This window comes from Nicotiana attenuata, unplaced genomic scaffold, assembly GCF_001879085.1.
Source record: "Nicotiana attenuata strain UT unplaced genomic scaffold, NIATTr2, whole genome shotgun sequence".
NCBI lineage: Eukaryota > Viridiplantae > Streptophyta > Magnoliopsida > Solanales > Solanaceae > Nicotiana > Nicotiana attenuata.
Window position 1 is genome coordinate 155,162 of NW_017672554.1, and position 8,789 is coordinate 163,950.

An 8,789-nucleotide genomic window follows, 5' to 3' on the forward strand; every position below is an offset into this window, starting at 1 on the left:
CCCACTCCCCCCCCACCCCCCACCCCCAATCCCTCTCTATCTCTCTTTCTCTCACCATCGGTATTTCCTTCTAATTCTCTGTAACATTTCATTATACTTTTGAGTGAGTTTCTTGCAATCTAAACTATGAAAAATCAGTTAATAAAAACTAGTCGTCTGTGGTGGGTCTAATCCTCAGATATTCCCCTACCTTCTGCCCCTGGCTTTTTTCTTCTCTCTGTCTATGAGCATATGACTTTTCTTTTAGATTTTAGATAATGGGTTTCGGTGTTGTGTTGAATTGAGAAATCGGAGATTTTTTTTGTTGGTAAATTAAAACTTCACTGACCTACTTATTGATATTGGTTAATGAAAGTTGTGGTCTTTCTCATGATAGAATGGATAGAAATTGTTGCTTTCTGCTTGAATTCGATCGATTTTAGTGCTCGACTGAATTGGGGTTGGCTGATTACATACATCGAGGTTAGAATTTTGCTGGGGTTTGTTTCATCCAGAAAACAAAGAATTTTTCTCTGTTTTTTTTTGTGACTGTTCTTGGTAGTAATATTCTGTCAAAGAAGTGTAAAAGGTGGTAGACCTTGAAGCAAAACCAAAGGAAAAGAATAAAATTGAAGAAGAGAAAGAGAAGAAGAAAAAAACACTTTTGAAATACGCACACAAAGAGAGTGGAAGACACACACTTTGCCATGTAAGCAAAATGTGTCTAATTGGTATACTTTCAATTGAGTTTAAGTGTTCAATAGGTACTAAATCAAGTTCAGGAGTCTTCATGAAAAAATCGGACAAGTTAAAGGGGCTGCATATATATTTGGCCCATGAGAAAATGACTTGTAAACTTTATTATGATCGTCCCTCATTGGTTGTCCCCGGATTCCATTATCAAGAAGTGTATCCACGGTATCTTGCTCATCCGACATGGCATGAATCACCGAACCTGCACTCAGGAATAGTAATGCTTTGAAAAACGCGTGAGTTGGAGAATCGTTTTTACAGGGTAGGCATAATGGAAATAGAAAATTACTAAATTGAGCAGCAACTTCGAGGAAGATAAGGTAAAATTTCTCTTTGCCAAGGAGAAGATGCAGGGTCGATTCCCGCTATCCGACCAAGATCCAAGATAAAATAATTTTATTACTGTTTATTTAATATTTAATTTTATAAATAGCATTAAATATATCCTTAATAAACAATCCGGAGATAAAAAAGAATCAAATTTTCTGCTAGATCCCGTATTTCCCTGGGATTGTAGTTCAATTGGTCAGAGCACCGCCCTGTCAAGACGGAAGCTGCGGGTTCGAGCCCCGTCAGTCCCGATGGATCCAATAAATATATCAATAAATCTCTCCCTTTTTATGAATTTTATGAAGGGGACCGGGGGTAGAATTTCATTGTCAAAGCAAAGGGAAAATCCTTATTTCTTTTTTCTTTCCTTTTGGTAGGAGAAAGACATTCTAATCCTCCGTGAAAAGTAAGAAAGTCCGCATATTTTTACCAATTTGTTTGACTCAAAAGATATTATATACCTTATAAGTGAGAACAATCAAAGTGAATCAAGGATCAATCATAATCGAAGATAATAAGACCTAGATATGTGTATTATATTTGTTATAGCTTCCAATAGATTGGATATTCAAGAGAAAGAGAGAGAGAGAGAGAGAGAGAGAGAGAGAGAGAGAGGTAGAGAGAGAGAGAGCTTGTTCAATAAAGAATACTTTTCTCTTTACAACATCGGGATCTTCCTTTATATAATAGGAGATCCTCCTTAAAATAATAAAATAATACAGAGATTGGTCGCGTTCCTTCGAGAGAGACGACGGAACCGATGATACACTTCACGTCGATATTCTTAGGTCGTGCCCTCACTTCGGTTAGCGTATATTCGTTGGCCGTTCCTACCAACGTGGAGACGTAATGGGCAAAATTTGACCCTATACAGTTAGTCCCTCCGTTCGTCGGTGACGCATCGAGGTGCGTCCCCGATGGACGGAACCATGAACCTTATTCTGGGAGAATTTGACCATGCTTGAAGACGGCTGCATGAATGAGAGTGAACGAGTGAACATTTGAGTTTATTGAAATGCTGAGGCGCTGTTTCTTTCTCAAAGTGACGTCATCACACGCAGACGTCATCATTACGCGTCTTCCCGAGGAAGCACAAAAGGTGTTCTGATGCTCGGTTTTCCGTGCCCGTTTGAATTCCGCCTCTTCGATTTCAACGCCACCCAACCCTATAATAGGAGAAGGGTGTAACTTGATCCAACTTTCGATCGTTTGCAAGCATTTTCTGACCTTCTAAGAACGCACTTCCTTTCTTCAAAAACCCACCGTTTCTTAGAAATCACACTTCCCGTTGTGTCATACACCGTTTCCTGAACGGAAATTATGGCAAAGCACCGACGGGATAATAATCCGAAGGCTCTTAATAATACGCCATCCGATATACCGCCTCCACTTGGCGGTGATGAAGGAGACGGAGAAGAGGAACTCACCCCCCTTACCGTGGACAACGTGTTACCGAAGCAACTTCTTGTTAGGAGAGACTTCCAAAAGGATTCCCCCGCGTAACCCTCAGAGAGTTCTGAGTTAACGCAGGATGACTTAGATGACCTTCGCACGTCGTTCGGCATACCTGCTCATGTGGAGATGGTTTTGTTATGTGCCACCCCCGAGTGTGAAATGCTAAGAGCTGTCAGTGATGCGGAGCTATCTCGAAGGGTCGCCGGCATGAATTTACAGGTAAACTTCTGTTCTTCTGCGTGTTGTGAGGTTGACTTTGATGTGTACTAACTCTTCCTTAGACCCTTGTTTTGGAGACGGAGAGGAGGCGTCGCGAATAGAAGAAATCGACCATTTTCAATAAAATGGTGAAGAAGTATAAGAGGTGTCGCTCCAAGCATCAGGCGGCGGTGGACCTTTTCCAACAGGACCCCAAATTTCGGGTGTTCCGGGAAGGTCTTGAACAGAAGGAGGTGCAATTGAAGCGCAGGGTGGCCGAGTTGGAGAAGACTGATGAGGAGTTGGTGAAGGCTGTGGCTCGTAATAGTGAGCTGGAATCACTCCTCAAATCGAGGAAAGAGGAGTTGGAGCTTAGTCATGGGGTGGCGGCAGAGGTTGCCGATTTGCACCGTAGGGTAGCAGCCTTGACTGCCGAACTCGAAGTCAAGGTGGCAGAGGTCGACGCTCTTAGGCGTACTGTCCCACCAAGACCTGGAGACGTGGCTCGACCTTCTTTTTCCCCGCTCTTGTCTGACGAGGATGCGCGTCGCGATGCACATGAGATGTGGGTTTATGCGGAGGCCCGACTGGACGTATACAAGAAACTTCTCGTTGCGAGTCGTGCCACTGAGGAGGAGGTTTAGGAGCAGTGGCGTGAGGCTCGTGCCGCTCGGGCAGTCTGCGGATATAGTTCCGACTCCCCTGACCGGGAGGGCTATGCTTCAGAGGATATTAATCGGCTGTATTCCGACTCTTGGTTCAATGAAGCTTACCGCCTCGGTGGTGACGGTCGAGATGGCGAACAGACAGGGGGGCGATGGGCATGATGGCGAGGCTCCTTAGAATTTGTATATGTTTTGCTTTTTGTAGAATGTAATGGGGGACCTTTGCGGGACTGAATGTATATACTTTTTTGTCACAATGTATGAATCATACTGTTGCTGTTAATTCTTTTTGTGTGATTCTTTGCTTTTCGGAACTTCACCTTCGCAGAGCTGGTATTTGTCTATTTGTAGAAGATTCATCGCCTCTCTGGGTAATGCCGAAGTGGTACAGGCGGTCTCGGGGGTGGTCCCCTAGGGCTAACCGCCGTCGTAGATAAGTCGAAACCCGATCTTAGTGAATAAATAAGACAAAATCTTAACCGTTGTTTGAACGTTGTTCGTCGTGATCGAGCTTGACTGACGCTTAATGGCGATGGCTTTTTCCAAGGGGATGTTACTTTGACTGTCGTCGAAGTGTCATCCGTCGTTGTTAAGCGGGGTCGGCGTTTATTGGGGATGGCCTTAACCAATAGGATGTAACTTCAACTGTCGTTGAAGTGTTATCCATCGTCGTCGAGCAGGGTTGGTGTTTAATGGAGATGGCCTTAGCCAATAGGATGTAACTTCAACTGTCGTTGAAGAGCTATCTGTCATCGTCGAGCAGGGTCGACGTTTGATGGCGATGGCCTTTGCTAAGGGGGTTACTTTGACTGTCGTCGAAGTGTTATCCGTCATCGTCGAGCAGGGTCGACGTTTAAGGGCGATGGCCTTAGCCAATAGGATGTAACCTCAACTGTCGTTGAAGTGCTATCCATCGTCGTTGAGCAGGGTCGACGTTTAATGTTGATGGCCTTTGCCAAGGGGATGTTACTTTGACTGTCGTCGAAGTGTTATCCGTCATCGTCGAGCAGGGTCGACGTTTAATGGCGATGGCCTTAGCCAGTAGGATGTAACTTCAACTGTCGTTGAAGAGCTATCCGTTGTCGTCGAGCAGGGTCGACGTTTAATGGCGATGTCTTTAGCTAGTAGGATGTAACTTCAACTGTAGTTGAAGAGCTATTCGTCGTCGAGCAGGGTTGACGTTTAATGGCGATGGCCTTACCCAATAGGATGTAACTTCAACTGTCGTTGAAGAGCTATTCGTATTCGACGAGCAGGGTCGACGTTTAATGGCGATGGCCTTAGCCAATAGGATGTAACTTCGACTGTCGTTGAAGTGCTATCCATCATCGTCGAGCAGGGTTGGTGTTTAATGGCGATGGCCTTAGCCAATAGGATGTAACTTCGACTGTCGTTGAAGTGCTATCCATCATCGTCGAGCAGGGTCGACGTTTAATGGCGATGGCCTTAGCCAATAGGATGTAACTTCAAATGTTGTTGAAGAGCTATCCGTCATCGTCGAGCAGGGTCGACGTTCAATGGCGATGGCCTTAGCCAATAGGATGTGACTTCAACTGTCGTTGAAGTGTTATCCGTCGTCGTCGAGCATGGTCGACGTTTAATGGCGATGGCCTTAGCCAATAGGATGTAACTTCAACTGTCGTTGAAGTGCTATCCGTCGTCGTCGAGCAGGGTCGACGTTTAATGGCGATGGCCTTAGCCGTTTACACAATGGAGATGGTGGCCTTAGCCGTTTACACAATGGAGATGGTGGCCTTAGCCGTTTACATAATGGAGATGGTGGCCTTAGCCGTTTACATAATGGAGATGGTGGCCTTAGCCGTTTACACAATGGAGATGGTGGCCTTAGCCGTTTACACAATGGAGATTCAACTAGGCTAGTCCCTTTATTATATCGGCCTGGAGAGCATGTCGAGTGGGTGATATGATAAACTTGTCCTCAGATACCCCCGGGTGTCCCCTCTGCCGCCTCGTTAAAAACCTCCCCGAGAAAACCCAATTGGGATAAAACTCGGGTAAGGGAAAAAGAGTACGACTCGGGAGACGCCTTTTAGAAATGGAAGTACTTGAGGTGGGCGACGTTCCAGTTGTTTTGGAGTGTTTTGCCTTCCATTGTTTCCAATTGGAATGCTCCTTTGCTCGCTGCTGCTGTGATTTTATATGGTCCGTCCCAATTGGCGCCCAGTTTTCCTTCGCTCGGGTCTTTTGATGCCAATGTTTTGGCTTTGAGGACGTAATCGCCCACTTTGAGTGGTCTTATTTTGGCTTTTTTGTTGTAATACCTTTCGACCTGTTGTTTTTGGGTCGCTATTCTTATGTGCGCCATGTCCCTTCGTTCTTCGGCCTCATCGAGGGCTTGAAGTCTATTCATATCGTTATCTGCTCCGCTGGTATGTGAATACCTTAGGCTTGGTTCTCCGATTTCGACGAGTATGACCGCGTCGGTTCCGTAGACCAGTGAGTATGGCGTTTCCCCCGTGCTGGATTTGGGGGTGGTCCGATGTGCCCACAGCACTTCCAGTAGTAGTTCGGGCCACAGCCCTTTGGCTTTTTCGAGTTTCTTTCTCAGTATGTTCAGTGTTATTTTGTTGGAAGACTCTGTTTGGCCGTTGGCGGCGGGGTGATATTGCGTGGAGAGTATTCGCTTGATGCGCCATTTCTCGAAGAACTCGGTTGTCTTTTTGCCAATGAATTGGGGGCCATTGTCGCAACTGATCTCCTTGGGGATGCCGAAACGGCATATGACGTTTTTCCATATGAAGGTGATGACTTCCTGTTCGCGTATTTGGGCGTACGCACCTGCTTACCCACTTGGAGAAATAGTCAGTTAAAACTAACAGAAATCGTACCTTTCCTCGTCCCGCTGGTAGGGGGTCGATTATGTCCATTCCCCACTTGATGAAGGGCCAAGGTGAGGTTACTGAGTGGAAAGGCTCCCCTGGTTGATGTATCATGGGGGCATACTTTTGGCACTGTTCGCACCTGCGAATGTACTCTGCTACCTCTTTTTTCATAGTGGGCCAGTAGTAACCGGCTCGGATGATGCAACGGACGAGGGCGCGATTACCTGTATGGGCACCGCAGTGACCCTGGTGCACCTCTTCAAGTACTTGCCTCGTTTGGTGCGGCCCTAGGCACTTAGCGAGGGGTCCGCCAAACGTCCTTTTGTAGAGATCGTGATTTATCAGGCTGTATCGGGCGGCTTGTACGCGGAGCTTCTTGGCTTCTTTTTTGCCGAGTGGGAGTGTCCCGTCCTGCAGATAGGAGACAAACTGGTTGCGCCAGTCCCAAGTCAGATTTAAAGAGAGTACCTCAGCGTGATCGATGGCTGAATGGAGGAGGGTGACTACATTTTCCCTATTGATATTTTTGGTGGCTGCGACCAGTTTTGCTAAGCCGTCTGCTTTGACATTTTGTGCCCCAGGGATCTGTTCAAAGCGGCACTCGTCGAACTCAGGCATCAACTTGTGGATTTCTGATCGGTATTTTTGTAGTCTCTGCTCCTTAATTTGGTAAGTCCCGGTGACCTGGTTTACCACGAGTTGGGAATTGCAATGGAGGATGAGTCGTCGAGCCCCGTATTTGATGGCTAACCTCATTCCTGCAACCACAGCCTCATACTCGGCCTCATTGTTAGTCATCTCGGGGCATCGTATGGACTGACGAATTATTTCGCCCGTGGGGACTCTGAGAACGAGTCCCAGTCCCGATCCCGAGGCATTAGTGGCACCGTCAGTATAGAGGATCCAAAGGTTGGTACTAGGGGAGGCACGAATGGCCTCCAGTTCCGCCTCTGGCAATATCTCTGTAATGAAGTCGGCGACAAAGTCGGCAAGTACCTGCGACTTGATGGCGTTTCTTGGGTGATAGGATATGTCGTGCTCGCTGAGCTCTATGGCCCATCGGGCGAGCCTGCCCGACAGCTCAGGCTTGTGTAGGATGCTTCTCAGAGGGAAGGTCGTTATTACTTTTATGGGGTGGCACTGAAAATAGGGTCTAAGCTTTCGTGAAGCTACGACCAGTGCCAGGGCCAACTTCTCGAGGTGTGGGTACCGCGTTTCGGCATCCACTAGGGTTTTGCTGATATAATAAATAGGAGATTGCGTACCTTTATTTTCGCGGACCAAGACTGCACTGACAACAACTTCTGACACCGCCAGATATACCGGCAAAGATTCGCCTGGGTTCGCTTTAACTAGCGACGGTGGCGAAGATAAGTATGCTTTTAATTTTCTCAAGGCCTCGACGCATTCCTCGTTCCACTGCAGCCCGTGATCTTTTCTCAACACGTTGAAAAACTTATGACACCTGTTGGAGGATCGCGAGATGAATCTGGATAGGGCGGCTATGCGTCCTATCAACTTTTGTACCTGTTTTTTGCTGCTCAAAGTTTCAGGTATTGCGTCTATTGCCTTGATTTGGTCCGAGTTGACCTCAATACCTTGTTGTGAAACGAGGAAACCCAAAAACTTCCCCGAGGCCACGCCGAAGACGCACTTTTCCGGGTTCAACTTCATCCCGTATCGTCTTAGTATCTCGAAGGCTTTTTTCAGATGATCGATGTGGTCTTCTTTCTTTGCTGACTTCACTAGAAAATCGTCGATATAGACCTCCATGGTCTTGCCCAGCTGTTCTTTGAACATTTTGGTAACCAGTCTCTGATATGTTGCCCCTGCGTTTTTGAGTCCGAAGGGCATAACCTTGTAGCAATACGTCCCTTGGTGGGTGATAAAAGTTGTCTTTTCTTGGTCCTCCTCGGCCATCATGGTCTGGTTGTAGCCAGAGTAGGCATCTAAGAAGCTTAGCAGTTCATGTCCTGCCGTGGCGTCGATCAACTGATCGATGTGGGGTAATGGGAACGAATCTTTCGGGCATGCCTTGTTAAGGTCGGTGAAATCCACACACATTCTCTATTTCCCATTTTTCTTTTTGACCATGACAACATTGGCGACCCATTGGGGGTACTTTGATTCTCTGACGGACCCGTTGGCTAGTAGCTTGTCTACTTCTTCATTGACCGCCTTGTTGATTGCAGCGTTGAACTTCCTTCTAATTTGCCGCACGTGCTAATATAGTGGGTCGACGTTCAGCTTGTGAGCGGCGATGCCTTTCGGGATTCCCGGCATATCTTAATGAGAAAAGGCAAATAAATCTGCGTGGTTAGTTAGAAATTCATGGTACTTACTTGGATCGCAGAGGCTGTGCCCAACATGGCTGATTGCTATGCCTGCGCACTTGCTCCTTTCAACTGTTTGGTGTGGGTACAGTCTTGAGCGATTCGGTAGCATTCTTGTGCGGTGCGCGGCTCGCCCCGAATGCTAGACACTCCCCATGGGGTAGGAAACTTGATCACTTGGTAGAAGCTTGAAGGGACTGCTCGCATGTCATGTATCCAAGGGCGTCCTATGA

The 8,789-nt window shown here is 46.8% G+C and overlaps 1 pseudogene; it reads right to left on the reverse strand.

The window, feature by feature from the left end:
- LOC109213651 overlaps positions 1-922 on the reverse strand; it is a 2,611-nt pseudogene extending 1,689 nt beyond the window's left edge.
- Positions 923-8,789: the final 7,867 nt, after the last annotated feature.